The following is a 16,681-nucleotide window of genomic DNA, read 5'->3' as shown; positions in this document are numbered from 1 at the left end:
CTCCGAATGTCCGGGCACTAGGCTGATCCGAGTTTGCGATGCATTAGAATCAGACCAGGAGACGTACCTAGAGGTACCCCCTCCGTCGGATTTCACATTTTTTTCACCAAGTCAAAGTTTTTTCCTTAAAATTTGATAAAATAAAATAAAAATACTGATATTTATGCTATGTAATAAGTACCATTACATTATTAATAAATATATTTTTATAAATAAATTTTTTGAGATATAAATATTGATATTGTTTTCTATAAATCCAATTAAACTTTAAAACAGAGTCTTCAAAAAAACAAGATATGTATTCTTTTAGGGATTGAGAAAGTTTGACTCTACCTTTAAAAATGATGAGAAGTGAGTAGTACTCTCTCAATTTTAAATTGTAAGTCGTTCTATCTTTTGTAGATACAATGTATATCTACGTGCATAGTAAAAGCTACGTACCTAAAGAAGTCTGAACGGCTTATAATTTGGAACGGAGGGAGTACAAATTATGGAGCATAGTGCGATTATCTTAAGTCAAGATTATGCATGTATTTTTGGTGAAGAATTTCGTTGAAGAGGCACTTGCAAAAAAAAATTGTATTTTTTATAAAAAAATCGTTTGATCTGATTTACTCCATCGAGTATCTTCCACTTGTCCCTTGACGCGCTGGACCGTTATGTGATCCACTGCTGTATTAGCTAGATATAAAATATTGTCGTCATCCAATGAAATAACAGGGAATGATTTAGTGACTACACCCAAAAGAATCTCAACGAATATATACCATAATTGTACTAGAAGAGACGAAGCTTGGCACTGTACTTTGTTTCTAACTTTTTATTCCTAACAACTAGGTAGTGTGTCCGTACATTGCTACGAGATAATTAAACTTTCGTTGCTACTAGATAACTAAACTTTTATACTAAAAACACACGGATCGCACCACCAAAACCGAACTGTCGACGATGATCAATACTGCAATGTGCATATTGTAGGTGGTGCCCAGAAAATTACATATTCTCATGAAACACTATAATATATACTCGATCTTAGCAACATGTTGTTTTGAGCCACATTTTAGATGTATAAGCACCAATTTTACATGAAAGTATCAAAGCAAGCTTGCTCGAAGAAAGGACACTAAACACCATAATACAAGCACGGAGTTCAAATTAAAGGACGTGGTCATGATAGTTATGTTCTTTATGACCTCCCTTCAAATTATTTGATCCATGAGACCCTATATTGTTTGATCCATGCATAGCTACAACTGCATACAGTTTTCTCAAGCTATGCCCTTATAAAAATAATTTCATGTACACCATGGTATCCTTCTTCCTCACCATTCTCATCACGCCGTAGGCAACATGTCATGTGCGGTCGCACATATGCCAGGCGCAGGCGCGCCCGCGACGTACGCCGCGCGGCTGAGCGCGCTGGGCAGGCGCAGCATGGGTTGCCCTCTAAGGGCTAAAGATAGAAATTAATAAATTGTTTTGGAAATTCCTAGAATCAAGGAAAGCTTTCTCCATTCGGTTGGGCCATTGGCCATATATATTTGTAATCGCTGGACAATGAAGAATAAGAAGAATTATATCCCTAATCTCTCTCTCTGTTAAGCCTGCGGTGGAGGGGGATAACCTCATCGGAGAAGACGGCCGACGGCTACGAACTGCGTAGCCGCGGTCCGGCCAGTCGGGGGTTCGACACCCTTGACAACCTGGTATCACGGTCACGTCGGTCCTCTCCCACCCGCTCCACCCATTCTTCCACAGCCGCCGCCCACTACCCTAGCCCTCCTCCATCGCCGCAGTCCTCCGCCGCTTCCGCACCGTAGCCAGCAGCCATGAGCGATCCCACCATCGCGAGTTGGGGCCCATTGTTTGGGACCTTAGCCGCCAGCGCATGTCCTTCCAGCGCCAGGGGCGCCCCGTCTCCTGGACCGGCGTGGCCAGCCCCTCTGTGCCGGCCCTGGGCACCACAACAGAGGCCGGTTCCCTCCTGGAGGCGCTGTTGCTCTCGTTTGGGGGGCTCTTCGCGGACCCCGTCGGTCTGCCCCCCAAGCGTGCGCACGATCACCGCATTATTCTCAAGCCCGACGCCCAACCGGTCGCCGTCCGCCCTTACCGGTACCCCGCGGCGCACAAGGACGAGCTGGAGCGGCAGTGTGCTGCCATGATTGATCAAGGGATCGTCCGCCGCAGCGACTCGCCGTTCTCGTCGCCCGTCTTCCTTGTCAAGAAGCCCGATGGTTCGTGGCGCTTCTGCGTCGACTACCGGGCGCTGAACGCGCTCACCGTCAAGGATGCTTTCCCGATCCCGGTGGTCGACGAGCTACTCGACGAGCTCCATGGCGCCAAGTTCTTCACCAAGCTGGACCTCCAGTCCGGGTACCACCAGGTGCGCATGCGCCCGGAGGACGTGCACAAGACAGCGTTCCGCACCCACGACGGCCTGTACGAGTTCCTGGTGATGGCGTTCGGGCTGTGCAACGCACCGGCAACATTCCAGGCCTTGATGAACGACGTGCTCCGCCCGTTCCTGTGCCGCTTCGTCCTGGTATTTTTTGACGATATTCTGATTTACAGCAAATCGTGGGCTGATCATCTTCGCCACCTCCGGGCCGTCCTCGATGAACTACGCCGCCACCAACTCTTCGTCAAGCGCACCAAGTGTTCTTTTGGTGCTTCATCCGTCGCCTACCTCGGCCATGTCATATCCGCGGCGGGTGTGGCCATGGACCCGGCCAAGGTGCAGGCGATCCACGATTGGCCGGCTCCACGTTCGGCCCGGGCTGTGCGCGGTTTCCTCGGCCTCGCTGGGTATTACCGCAAGTTTGTCCACAACTTCAGGGCGATCGCTGCACCACTGATGACCCTACTCAAGAAGGAGGGTTTCTCCTGGGACGACGCGGCGGCCACGGCATTCACAGCGCTCAAGACCGCCGTCACATCCGCCCTCGTCCTCGCCATGCCCGACTTCGCCAAGCTGTTCACTGTCGAGTGTGATGCGTCGACGTTCGGCTTCGGCGCGGTCCTGGTCCAGGAGGGCCATCCGGTCGCCTTCTTCAGCAGGCCTGTGGCGCCTCGCCACCGCTCGCTAGCCGCCTACGAGCGTGAGCTCATCGGCCTCATCCAGGCGGTACGGCACTGGCGCCCGTATCTCTGGGGGCGGCCCTTCATCGTCAAGACCGACCACTACAGCCTGAAGTATCTCCTCGATCAGCGCCTCGCCACGATCCCTCAGCATCACTGGGTCGGCAAGCTCCTGGGCTTCGATTTCTCGGTGGAGTACCGGTCGGGCGCCATGAACGTCGTCGCCGATGCCCTCTCCCGTCGCGACAATGACGAAGGGGAGGTGCTGGCTATCTCGGCGCCCCGCTTTGACATCATCGAGCGCCTCCGCCACGCCCAGGCCACTGATCCGGCCCTGGTCGCCATACATGATGAGGTCCGGGCTGGCACCCGCACCGCACCATGGGCGCTGGTGGACAGCATGGTCGCCTTCGACGGCCGCCTATACATCCCCCCGGCATCGCCGCTACTACAGGAGATCTTGGCCGTGGTCCACAACGACGGCCATGAGGGCATCCACCGCACCCTCCACAGGCTCCGGCGGGATTTTCATTTTCCCAACATGCGTCGTTTGGTGCAGGATTTCGTGAAGGCCTGCGTCACCTGTCAGCAGTACAAGTCCGACCACCTCAGGCCGGCCGGTCTGCTGCAGCCGCTGCCGGTTCCGTCGGCTGTTTGGGCGGACATCGGCATCGACTTCATCGAGGCGTTGCCCAGGGTGCAAGGCAAGACGGTCATCCTCTCCGTCGTGGATCGCTTCAGCAAGTACTGCCATTTCATCCCCCTGGCGCACCCCTACACTGCCGAGTCCGTCGCTCACGCCTTCTTCGCCGACATCGTTCGCCTCCATGGCGTTCCGCAGTCCATCGTCTCGGACCGCGATCCAGTGTTCACCTCGGCGTTCTGGCAGGAGCTCATGCGGCTCACTGGGACGAAGCTCTACATGTCCTCCGCCTTTCACCCGCAGACGGACGGCCAGACCGAGGCCGCCAACCGGGTCATCGTCATGTACTTGCGCTGCTTCACCGGCGACCGTCCCCGACAGTGGCTCCGTTGGCTGCCATGGGCGGAGTACACCTACAACACCGCCTATCAGTCATCGCTCCGTGAAACTCCGTTTCGTGTAGTCTATGGCCGGGACCCCCCGACCATCCGCTCCTATGAGCCCGGCGAGACCCGCGTCGCAGCGGTCGCCCAGGAGATGGAGGAGCGCGCTGCCTTCCTCGACGACATCCGCTATCGCCTTGAACAGGCTCAGGCGGTCCAGAAGCGCGTCTACGACCAGCACCACAGGCCGGTGTCCTTCCAGGTCGGCGATTGGGCTCTTCTTCGCCTTCGGCAGCGGGCAGCAGCGTCCCTCCCACGCTCGGCAACAGGGAAGCTCAAGCCGCGATACGTCGGGCCGTACCAGGTGGCGGAGCTCATCAACGAGGTGGCTGTGCGGCTACAGCTTCCTCCCGGCGCTCGTCTTCATGATGTGTTCCACATCGGCGTCCTCAAGAAGTTTGTCGGTACCCCGCCGGCTGTTCCACCGCTGCTGCCTCCGCTCCTGCACGGTGCTATCGTGCCTGCTCCCGCACGGGTGACTCGAGCTCGGCTGGCCCGGGGAGTGCGCCAGGTGCTCGTTGAATGGCAGGGAGAACCACCTGTCTCGGCTACATGGGAGGATCTGGACGACCTCCGTGCTCGGTTCCCTTCCTTTCAGCTCGAGGACGAGCTGGCCGTCGAGGCGGGGAGAGATGTCATGTGCGGGCGCACATATGCCAGGCGCAGGCGCGCCCGCGACGTACGCCGCGCGGCTGAGCGCGCTGGGCAGGCGCAGCATGGGTTGCCCTCTAAGGGCTAAAGATAGAAATTAATAAGTTGTTTTGGAAATTCCTAGAATCAAGGAAAGCTTTCTCCATTCGGTTGGGCCATTGGCCATATATATTTGTAATCGCTGGACAATGAAGAATAAGAAGAATTATATCCCTAATCTCTCTCTCTCTCTGTTAAGCCTGCAGTGGAGGGGAATAACCTCACCGGAGAAGACGGCCGATGGCTACGAACTGCGTAGCCGCGGTCCGGCCAGTCGGGGGTTCGACACCCTTGACACAACACGCTTCGGTGTCGTATGCAGAATGCAGCTTAAGTGCTACAGTTTGCACAAGCATTTTAGGAATGCTGGTAGTTGTACTTGATCAATCTTTAGCAGCAGCTTCACAAATGTTTACTTCCAGGCCTTGCTCTTTGGGTGACAACAATGAGTAACTGTCATAGGTTCAGACTGAGCAATAGACAATAGAGCATTATAGGTTCAAATAATAGAGATAAGTGGAGAACAGAGAAGAGATACATCATCACCTAAGAGAAGCACAAGGTAGCGCCAGGGCGAGGTAGGGCGCTAGTGGGTTGGTGGCCTGGTAGGCTTGTCCTGGCGGCAATAAGAGCAATAGCGAGGGGCAGCAACTTCAAATGTGATATTGAGGACGTGATCTAATAACAAATAGAGAGGCACCTACTGTAGTTGCAGTGTTATAGCATACAAAAGTGCAATCTGAACAATTGTAGATTGGCAACCATAACAGAAGCAATTTAACTACCAATAGATTTTTTTTCAGTGTCTTAATTAATTTAAAACACAAACTTGGTTTCAAAAGCATGCATACCATTCAAATTTTAACCAAAAAATATACAAGATAAGAGTAGTCTTGTATCAACAAAAAACCAAAATGGCAAAAAGAAATCAACCAGTTGCTCATGCTCTAAAATTAGGGTGTAGTAGTTTCAAAAAAGAACACAGCAAAACAAAGCAGAAGGATGGGAACTGCAGTCCATTATCTATTGATAGCCTAAGCAGAAATAGACCCTATTTATCAGCAATGATATTGATTTGCATTAGAGGCTCACTCTAGTTGAAACATCTGTTTTTGGCAAAGGTGCAGACAATTTTTTTTGGATCGGTGGCTAGTTAATTTTGCCAACATAAAACATTGCAAGCAACACATGCCATTTCTTCAGAGTATAAATGAATGCAAGATACAAGAAGCACTTGGAACCAAACAGATTAGAGAAGAACCTTTCCAGATTAAACAAAGTAGGTTAGCATACAACAGAAGGGGATTAGAGATGTGCATGGACAAAATTTATCTTGCTATATTGAAGCGACATGTTGCTTTCCTCTTCACATTCTATTAGTGAGCATTTAAAACAGGACAGAATAGAACTTTATTTAAAAAGGACCAAATGAATATTTTACAAAGGTCCAATATTCAATCAATCTCCACACAATACATGCATAGCATATGTGTGCATTATTACAATTACCTAAATAAGAATCATCACAACCTGGTCTCTACACAGTGGGAGTCACATTGGCTTTAACTTACTAATATGTCAACCACTATCTTTTTTATTTTAATCTCGGTGGCAAAGCTGCAATTTTCAGTGTAAGAAATTTCAAACAGAATAGTGATGGCCAAAGTCAACTTAAGGCTTGTTTGGTAGCAGAAGAAGCTACATATGGAGAAAGTTAATTGTAGAGAATCAAATCATGGCCATACCTCTTCTGAAGAATGTCTTCAACTGAGTTTTGGTGCTGAAAAAATGTGAAACTGCAGATATCTTCTCAAAATTTTCTCCAACCGACTTTTGGTACTGCAAAAAAATAGTTGGCACCAGAAGTAACACAAGGTTAGACACTTCTTTTCCCAAATAATTGAAACAAATAATTATTTAAGCAAAAAAGTAATCTGCTTCTTGTGCTCTACTCCACAAGCAACAAAAGAAGCAAAAGAACAAAGTGATTTAACATACCTCAGAACCAATCTAGAGATTTCTTCCCTGAGAATGCCTTGCCACGTTCTTCATAAACAAGGATGCCGAAAGACATATCAGAGAGAAGAGATTCAGAATCAGACTCATTTCTTGCTTCTATGAGTACTACTCAAAGATGTCTCAAAGAAAAATGATTAATGCCTTTTTCTTTCTTCAGTACATAAAAAGGTATGGGGGTGTAAAAGTTATCCCTGAGATAAGGAAAATATTAACAAAATCCTTATAGGGAGCAAAAAAATTATAAAAATAGATAGAAAAATGATAGTTCAAATTTCTATTTGATCTACTGTTAACAGATGCAAATATTCACGTGGGTGCAGTTTATAAGATAACAGTGCATGCACAACTGTATGCAGAAAAAAAATATGAAGAAACTTCAGTGCACAATAATGACAAAGATCAGATTTGGATAACGCAACAGAAATGTAGAACAGGCCCACTGGGAAAGCATCGCATGTTATCAAGCATCTCACATGCAAGAGGTTGGTAAAACATCAAATTTTGATGCATTCTAAAAGAACAACTATTCTTAAATATTTTCTCTTGCTGAAAAGCACACAATGGGGTTTCTTTGGGAGGACAAGTTACACAGGAAGTTACAATTAACAGCTAATAATATTCATAGCCATTAACATGTGACATTCCAGGGTTGTGTTCTATGGTTCAGTAGCAGTAAGGTGGTGAGGTTTTGGTGCAGCCTGCCACCCTTAGATCTTCAGCGGCTTGTAAAATCCTGCCAATTTACCACACTAAGTGCAGGGACTTGGTTTGCGACCTGAACTATGTAAAATTGTACTGTTTTGCAATGCAAATACATGTGAAATGGTGGATGAGTTATGTTTGTCTGTGTATCAAGGGGAGAGCAGGAGGCTACTTCATGCGTGGCACATGCTGTGTATTCAAGGTGAGGTAGGCAGACTCGTTCTCCTTGCTGCTCTTGCAGTGGGCAAACTCTGATGACCAGTCTGAATAACTCGTGTTCGAGCTGCAGAACAGAGCTTGAACTAAAATCAGGCTATATTTTGACCTCGGGAAATGTTTGGAGTACTGAAATCAAGTTCAGAAAAATGCATAGAAAGAAATGTAACATATTCCCTCCCCATTTTTCTACATTACCTTTGACTACACGAAACAAGAGGAACGGTTACTATAACTGTAAAGGCCAAGAAGCTATGCACTGTTCTTCTATCTTGATTATTGGTTATGATTTACTTTACGCAGAATCGAACTCGGATGAAACCACAGTTGACAAAGTCCACACTGAAACATGTGAGTTAGCTCTATGAACTTAACCTAAAATAGTTTGTGGCCCTAAACTCGTATATGCTCAAGTGCTCAGGTCAGGACAGCGTTGGGTGGCTCAACGACGCCATCAGCGACAAGCCCGTGCTCACCTGCCCATGCCACTGATGCCTTGTCAACCCATGCACGCTGCACGCATGGCCGAGTTAAGAACAGAAGAAGAGGACGCACCGTTGGAAGTGGAGGCTGCGGGCACAGGCTCCTCTTGTACGGAAGCTTCATGGGGTCCGCCGACGGGTCCCAGAGCACCCGCGGGTACACGGCACGCCGGCGTCCGCACCAGGCCTGGGCAGGGCGCTAAGTGAGAGTGGCAGCGTCGGAGGGTGCATCGAGAGGAGGTGGCCGGATCCACCGCCACCGCCGAGGTGCGCGGCCCTCGACATCGACATGGCAGCGACTCCCTCCATCTTCTGCTCCTTGATCCGCAGCTGCTCGAGCTGCACCACGTCGAGGCCACGCTGCGGGATCTTCTTGGGCTTGCTCTTCTTCGACGCCCGCGCCACGCCGGTGGCCGCGCCAGCGTCGGCGCCGTTGCCGTACCTCGGCAGTTGGTGATGGTGGTTGTTGCAACGACGGGGCTGCCGGCATCGACAGCACGAAGGATGGTGCCAGACGCACGATGACGTCGTCGTCCATGCTATGCTTCATGTCCGCGACTCCGAGGACAAGGTCGGCGGTGACAACGCCTACAACATCCCCTCGCATCACTGCCATCACCATGTGGGGGACCACCCCGACCCCCACCTCAAGACCTGATTCACCGTCATCCATGCCGGATCTGCCTCATCTCCACCGGATCAGGGCGCCATGACGCCGGATTGGGCGCCGCCATCAATGGAGGCCGTCACGGGAAGAGGAAGGGTGGGACGGCTGGCGTCGTGGGAGACGAAGCGGTGGATGGCAGCAGGCACGGGAAGAGGAATGATGGTAGCAGATGTGTGAGAGGGAGAGGGTGGCCGCACATGGCACGCACGGCCGTCCCTCGCCTGTCGCCACCTAGGCGTCAGGTGCTCCAAACTCCATCGGGGAGCGGATCGCCGTAGTAGAAGGTGGAGGGCGTGTCGGACGTGGGCTCGTACACCCTAAGCGGTCCGAGCAGCAGAGGGGCGCAGCGCTCATGGATGGACGGAAAGATGGAGATGGAGTGACCTGAAGGGCGCCGATTGGGGGAGCGGGGAGGCGGCGGTGATTGACGGTGATTGGGGGAGCGGGGACGCGGAGAAGATCGTTCTGCTGGGTGGAGGATCGCATGTTGGGGAAGGGATCGCAAGCGAGGAAGCTAGGGACCGCGCGGGGAAGGTATAGCAGCAGACAGAACCATGGCCCCACGTTTGGAACGTGACACCAAAAAATGTTTACTCTTTAGTTTTTTTAGTTGTGGAAGATTAGTAAGGTGTACATGAGTTCTTATTTTTGTAATATTTTTTAGAATATATTTGTCGCTATTATCATAGAGAGGGGCAATCACCTTAGCCTATTACAATCACTAGTAGAGAACAGACCTTTGGTCCTCGGCCAAAATGGACTCTAGTCCCGGCATTTTTTGCGCTCGGGACTAAAGATACCTTTAGTCCCGGTTGGTGGCTCCAACCAGGACTAAAGGTCCCTCCCAACGGCTACTGCGCCAACCGGGACTAAAGGTAGACTTTTACTCCCGGTTGGTGGCTCCAACCGGGACTAAAGGTCTCTGCCACCGCAGGAGCCGTTGGGAGAGACCTTTAGTCCCGGTTGGAGCCACCAACCAGGACTAAATGTCCCCCCTTTATATATCGGCCATCTCCTTCTTCCTCCCCGAGCCCGAGCTCAGCACATTTTGAAGCTCACTGCACTAGTGTTCTTCCTCCCTCTATTGTTCCTCCATTCATTCTTCGATTCCTCCGTTGATTTCTTCGATTCATTCGTCGATTCTTCAGTTGTAAAGGTTACCAATCTCATACTCTCATTTTTCATCATTGTCTTATCTTATTTTGTTCACTATATATATATGGTTCTTTATTGTGGTTTTTTTCATTTGTAAGCAATTTGAGCTCAAAATCACTTCAAGCTTGCATATTTACATGAAGGAAGGTTAAAGTAGCTATTAAAAACTAGTATTCACCGTTCATTTGTAGCATGCATAGCACACTTCATTGTTTAGAGATATAGAGAATTTTAGAGTTTTTTAATTTTATTTGTTTATAAAATGAGAAATTTATAGTGTATTAAAAAATGAGTATTGGGACTAGTGCCTCCGACTGGTATGACAGATGCAATGCAAGGCCGTGTAATAGAGAGCAAATCCGTTCTCTTTTGACGATACGCCCGAACAGCCGGGCCTGACAGATTTGGTGGTTGAACGGGTCCGTCGGCCGTCGCCGTGCGACTGTACGACAAAGAACGGCATCGATCGACCATAGTATTTTATTGTCCGGAGTCCGGTCCGGGGTGCAATGCAACGCAATGACAATTGACAATGCGTTGCTAGGTCAAAATATGGTCATTTCTATGGACTCCGTGACTAAACATTTTATTTTAACTTTTTATGAAATGAAAAACTTAGAAAATAGTTAGAAAATTATAGAAAATCCGTACTAGTTGAACTTGCGGACCGTGTTCAGCTCGGCGAGCATGTTCTCTGTCGAGCGGTAACGGACATCAAGGAGGAGCTTTGATTCTACGAGGAAGAGCGGCAACGGTCGTGGAAGACCGTGTTCCCTTCCTCGTAGAATCGGAGCTCTTCCTTGACCAAGTACAGTGCCGTCCGGTGGAGAAATGCTCGCCGAGATGATCACGTAAGCAAGGTCAACTAGTACGGATGGTTATTTATTAAAACATGTTTTTGAGCTATAAATCATGCTGGCCGTCTTCTTCCTTGCCGAGCCCGTCCGAGAGCTTAAGTTCAAATTTAAGCAGTGTTCTTGCTCTTTCTCCATCCATTCTTCGATTCCTCCATCGATTTCTTCGATTCCTCCGTCGATTCTTCGGTTCTAAAGGTTACCAACTTTATACTCTCATGTTTCATCATTATCTTATCCCATTTTATTCACTATATATATATATATGGTTCTTTATTGTGGTTTTTTTCATTTGTAAGCAATTTGAGCTCAAAATCACTTCAAGCTTGCATATTTACATGAAGGAAGGTTAAAGTAGCTAGTTGAACTAGCAGACCGTGTTCATGTCGGCGAGCATGTTCTCTGCCGAGCGGTAACGGACGTCAAGGAGGAGCTTTAATTCTACGAGGGAGAGCGGCAACGGTCGTGGAAGACCGTGTTCCCTTCCTCGTAGAATCGGAGCTCTTCCGTGGCCAAGTACGGTGCCGTCCGGTGGAGAAATGCTCGCCGAGATGATCACGTAAGCAAGGTCAACTAGTACGGATGGTTATTTATTCACACGTCCCGATATCGCCGCAGTAGTCTGTCAATCACCGTACCCAAACGTAGTATATATATAAATATAAACGATAATCGATTGTTATGTGTGTACACTCCCATTCTTCTGTTAATTTGCGGAAATATCATGTGAATTACTTACCTGCCACAGTAAAAGACGAGAACACAATGACCATTAAAATATCATTGTTTAGAGATATAGATAATTTTATAGTTTCTTAATTTTATTTGTTTATAAAATAAGAAATTTATAGTGTATTAAAAAATGAGTATAGAGAGTAGATGGCAACTGCTTCCGGGTCCTCAGCCTCTCATGGGTTTCCAAAGCGACTTAGGCCAGGCCTCCCTCTCATTCCATGCGGCAAGTGTCGTGATGAGACGAAGATTGTGATGGAGTACCGAGTGAAGAAGGAGGGTCCCAACAAGGATCGTATCTTCTACAAGTGTCCGGATCGCAATGTGAGTTATTTTATCGTATTTAATGATTATGGTTAGTTTATATCTATTTTCATGATGGTTGTGATTAAAGTTCTAATTTTTTTGTTTTAATTTCAGTGGGATGGCAGTGGACGATGTTCAGGCTTCTACTGGGAGGGAGAGTATGTTGAACTCGTGCAAAAATATCTTGCACAACAGGCAGATACAGCGGCTAATGAGGCAATGATCCAGCCGAAGAACCCCAAAGATGTTGCACAATCGGGGGATCTGTTTGTTTTAGTTGAGATTGGTCGCGAAATCATTGTGCTCCTGAAATGTATTTTAGCTTTAGTTCTTTTAGTGGTAGTTGGGATTGTCTACATTGTAGCGATGCTTTCATAAATTTGTACCTTTTGTGGTGGCACGCATGTTGTATAAATAATTAATTATGATCTAGGTTTTAATATGGTATTTATATCATGTAATGCAGATGAGCCAGCATTGGATGTACAATGCTGATCGCCGCTCCCAAGAGTTCATTGACGGCGTGCATTCTTTGTTACGTGCAGCCGAGGCAAACAAACGCGACGGTTTCATATGCTGTCCATGTGCCATATGTAAGAATATGGTGGAATATCCTTACTCAAGGACTCTTCATTCACACTTGTTCAAGTCGGGTTTCATGCCAAACTATATTTGTTGGACGAAGCACGGAGAAACCAGTGTTGTAATGGAAGAAGGTGAAGAAGAACAATAGGACGACAATGATATTATTCTCGATGGTGCGTGCTTCAATGATACTGCAATGGGAGAAGCTGAAGAAGAGGTAGCCACAGAAGATGAGCCTGCTGATGATCTTTGTCAGGTCATTCGTGATGCACAAAGAGAATGTGAAAGTGAAAAGGAAAAGATCAAGTTCGAGCGGATGCTAGAAGATCACAACAAATTGTTGTACCCAACTTGTGATGCAGGGCAGAAAAAGTTGGGAACCACACTAGAATTGCTGCAATGGAAGGCAAAGAATGGTGTATCTGACAAGGGATTTGGAGAGTTACTAAAAATCCAAAAGAAGATGCTTCCGAAGGACAATGAATTACCCGCCACTACCTACGAAGCAAAACAAGTTGTCTGTCCTATGGGGCTAGAAATCGAGAAGATACATGCATGTCCTAATGACTGCATCCTGTACCGTGGCAAAGAGTACGAGAAATTGGATGCGTGCCCGGTATGCCATGCATCGCGGTATAAGATCAGGCGAGATGACCCTGGTGATGTTGAGGGCGAACGTCCGCGGAAGAAAATCCCTGCCAAGGTTATGTGGTATGCTCCTATAATACCACGCTTGAAACGTCTGTTCAGAAATAAAGAACATGCAAAATTGTTGCGATGGCACAAAGAAGACCGTAAGATAGACAATATGTTGAGACACCCTGCTAATGGGTCCCAATGGAGAGCAATCGACAGAGAATTCCCGGAGTTTGTAAATGACGCAAGAAACTTAAGGTTTGCTTTAAGTACAGATGGTATCAATCCTTTTGGAGAACAGAACAGTAGGCATAGCACTTGGCCTGTTACTCTAAGTATCTACAACCTTCCTCCTTGGTTATGCATAAAGCGAAAGTTCATTATGATGCCTGTGCTTATCCAAGGCCCGAAGAAACCTGACAATGACATCGATGTGTACCTGAGACCACTTATTGACGAACTTCTCATTTTGTGGAATAAAGAAGGTGTACGTGTGGGGATGAGTACAAACAGGAACACTTTGATCTGCGAGCATTGTTGTTCATAACAATCAATGATTGGCCTGCTCTAAGTAATCTTTTAGGACAGTCAAACAAGGGATATAATGCATGCACACACTGCTTCGGTGATATTAGAGGTGTATTCTTGAAAAAAATGTCGAAAGGTCGTGTACCTTGGTCATCGTCGATTTCTTCCTACAAATCACCCCGTAAGAAAGAAAGGCAAGCATTTTAAAGGGAAGGCAGACCACCTGACCAAGCCTCGCAACCGAACCGGTGAGGATGTACTCAATATGGTCAATGATGTGAAAGTCGTCTTTAGAAAAGGACATGGCAGCCAACCTATTCCGAACGACGCTAACGGTCACGCACCCATGTGGAAGAAGTCTATATTTTGGGACCTACCCTATTGGCAAGTCCTAGAGGTCCATAGCTCAATCGACGTGATGCACCTGACGAAGAATCTTTGTGTGAACCTGCTAGGCTTTATGGGTGTGTATGGAAAGCCTAAGGACACATTTGAAGCACGATAGGACCTGCGTTGTTTGAGAGAAAGAGACAACCTACATCCAGAGAAGATAGATGATGGACGCCATTACTTACGTCCTGCCAGCTACACTCTAAGCAAAGAGGAGAAGGAAATCATGTTTGAATGCTTAAACAACATCAAGGTACCATCTGGATTCTCCTCGAATATAAAGGGTATTATAAATGTGCCAGAGAAGAAATTCTGTAACTTAAAGTCCCATGACTGTCACGTTCTCATGACGCAATTACTTCCAGTTGCATTAAGAGGAATTCTACCTCCAAATGTACGTCTAGCCACCGTGAAGCTATGTGCATTCCTCAATGCAATTTCTCAGAAGGCAATTGATCCAACTGAACTAGCTAAACTACAGAATGATGTGGTTCAATATCTCATCAGCTTTGACTTGGTGTTCCCTCCTTCCTTCTTTGATATCATGACACACCTCCTAGTTCACCTAGTCAAGGAGATTTTCATTCTCGGTCCTGTGTTCCTACACAACATGTTCCCCTTAGAGAGATTCATGGGAGTCCTGAAGAAATATGTTCACAATCATGCTCGCCCAGAAGGAAGCATCGCCAAGGGCTATGGAACAGAATAGGTCATTGAGTTCTGTGTTGACTTTATTCCCGACCTTGACTCGATTGGTGTTCCTGAATCGAGACATGAGGGGAGACTAAGTGGAAAGGGGACACTAGGGAGGAAAACATATATTGGTACGGAGGATGATTATTTCAATAAAGCGCACTACACAGTTCTACAGAACTCCTCTTTGGTAGATCCGTATATTGAAACACACAAGGATCTCTTACGATCCGAGTTTCTAGGGAAGACTGAAGCTTGGATTACGCGTAAGCATATGAAAACTTTTGGCGGTTGGTTACAAAAAAAATGTCAAGGTGATGAGAGCATCCATGAGCAACTGTATTTATTGGCTATGCAACCATCATGGCATATCGTAACATACAAAGGGTACGAGATAAATGGGAACATATTCTACACAGTAGCTCAAGATAAAAGGAGTACCAACCAAAACAGTGGTGTCCGCATAGATGCCACAGACCCGAATAGGAATAAGCAGACATATTATGGCTGCATAGATAAAATATGGGAACTAGAATATGCACCTACTTTGAAGATCCCATTGTTCAAGTGTCAATGGGTCAAGGTGACCGGAGGCGGGGTAACAGTAGACAACGAGTATGGAAAGACAACAGTAGACCTTAGTAATATTGGGTATAAAGACGAACCATTCGTCCTTGCCAAGGATGTGAATCAGGTGTTCTATGTCAATGATATGTCTACCAAACCAAAAAGAGGGAAAAAACGATAATGACTCAACCAAAGAGCCAAAGCGCCACATAGTTCTTTCAGGGAAAAGAGTCATCGTGGGAATTGAGGACAAGTCGGACATGTCAGAAGATTATGAAAAGTATGACCGAATTCCGCCCTTTAAAGTGAACAAAGATCCTAGCATCTTGGTAAATGATGAGGACACTCCATGGTTACGACGCGATCATAACCAAGGGACATACATAAAGAAGAAGTTCACTGCTGTGCCCACTTGATGATATAGTGATTTAAAGTAGTGTGTGTTTGAGATATTATGTAATAATTGTGAATTCAGATGTTTATTATGTCGTGTTTCAAATTAAATCAATGTTTGATTTGGTGGGATTTCTCTCTCGAAAAGTTAAATTAGGATATTGAGTGATGAAAAATTAAAATATTAACGTTAAAATGATATGAAAACAAATTTCCTGTCCAAAACCAATAGTTTTAATAATTTTAATTAAACACTACATTTTTTCATTAACGAAATAATAAATATTAGTTACATTATGTTTTATTATTATAACAAAAAATAAAAAAGTTAGGTTATACATTTTTCCTATGTGCAATAAAGAAAAAGAAAATCCATATTTTTAACAAAATAATTTTATGCCTTTTATTTAATTTACTATGTATTTAACAAGAAAATCCATATTTCTATTAAAACAATTTGCTCAAAATAGGCGGGAAACGAAACTGCAGGCCACCTTTACTCCCGGGTGGGAAGCCCACCCGGGAGTAAAGGTGGGTTGCAGTTTCGTGGCCCGCCAAAAAAAACCCTTTACTCCCGGTGCGTGTTACCAACCACCTTTACTCCCGGTTGGTAACACGCACCGAGAGTAAAGGGACCTTTACTCCTGGTTGGTAATACGCACCGGGAGTAAAGGACCTTTACTCTCGGCTGGTGGCTGGCACCAGGAGTAAATCTCCCTGGTATATAACCGCCAGTGCCTGGCGCAGATTGATCCCCTCCTCTTCTTCCTCGTCGAACACCGCCGCCCTTTCTCTCTTCTTCCTCGCGCCGTCGCCGATTCGTCTTCCATGACACCGGAGCCCGCGCCTCGCCTCGTGCGGCCCTCCATCGCCGACGACCTCGCGCCGATGACCTCGTGCGG

General features: G+C 47.0%; 1 long non-coding RNA gene across 1 annotated transcript; it reads right to left on the bottom strand.

Moving 5' to 3' along the window:
• Window positions 1–5,355: 5,355 nt before the first annotated feature.
• On the bottom strand, window positions 5,356–6,966 carry LOC136485195 (uncharacterized). Its single transcript, XR_010766356.1, has 3 exons — window positions 6,853–6,966; window positions 6,600–6,693; window positions 5,356–5,470 (listed from the first exon to the last, which is right to left on the bottom strand). It is a non-coding gene; the product is annotated as an uncharacterized lncRNA (long non-coding RNA).
• Between the last annotated feature and the right edge of the window lie 9,715 nt (window positions 6,967–16,681).

The sequence above is a fragment of the Miscanthus floridulus genome, chromosome 10, assembly GCF_019320115.1.
Source record: "Miscanthus floridulus cultivar M001 chromosome 10, ASM1932011v1, whole genome shotgun sequence".
In the NCBI taxonomy this organism is placed as follows: Eukaryota; Viridiplantae; Streptophyta; class Magnoliopsida; order Poales; family Poaceae; genus Miscanthus; species Miscanthus floridulus.
This window is presented reverse-complemented; position numbering and strand designations above follow the sequence as displayed.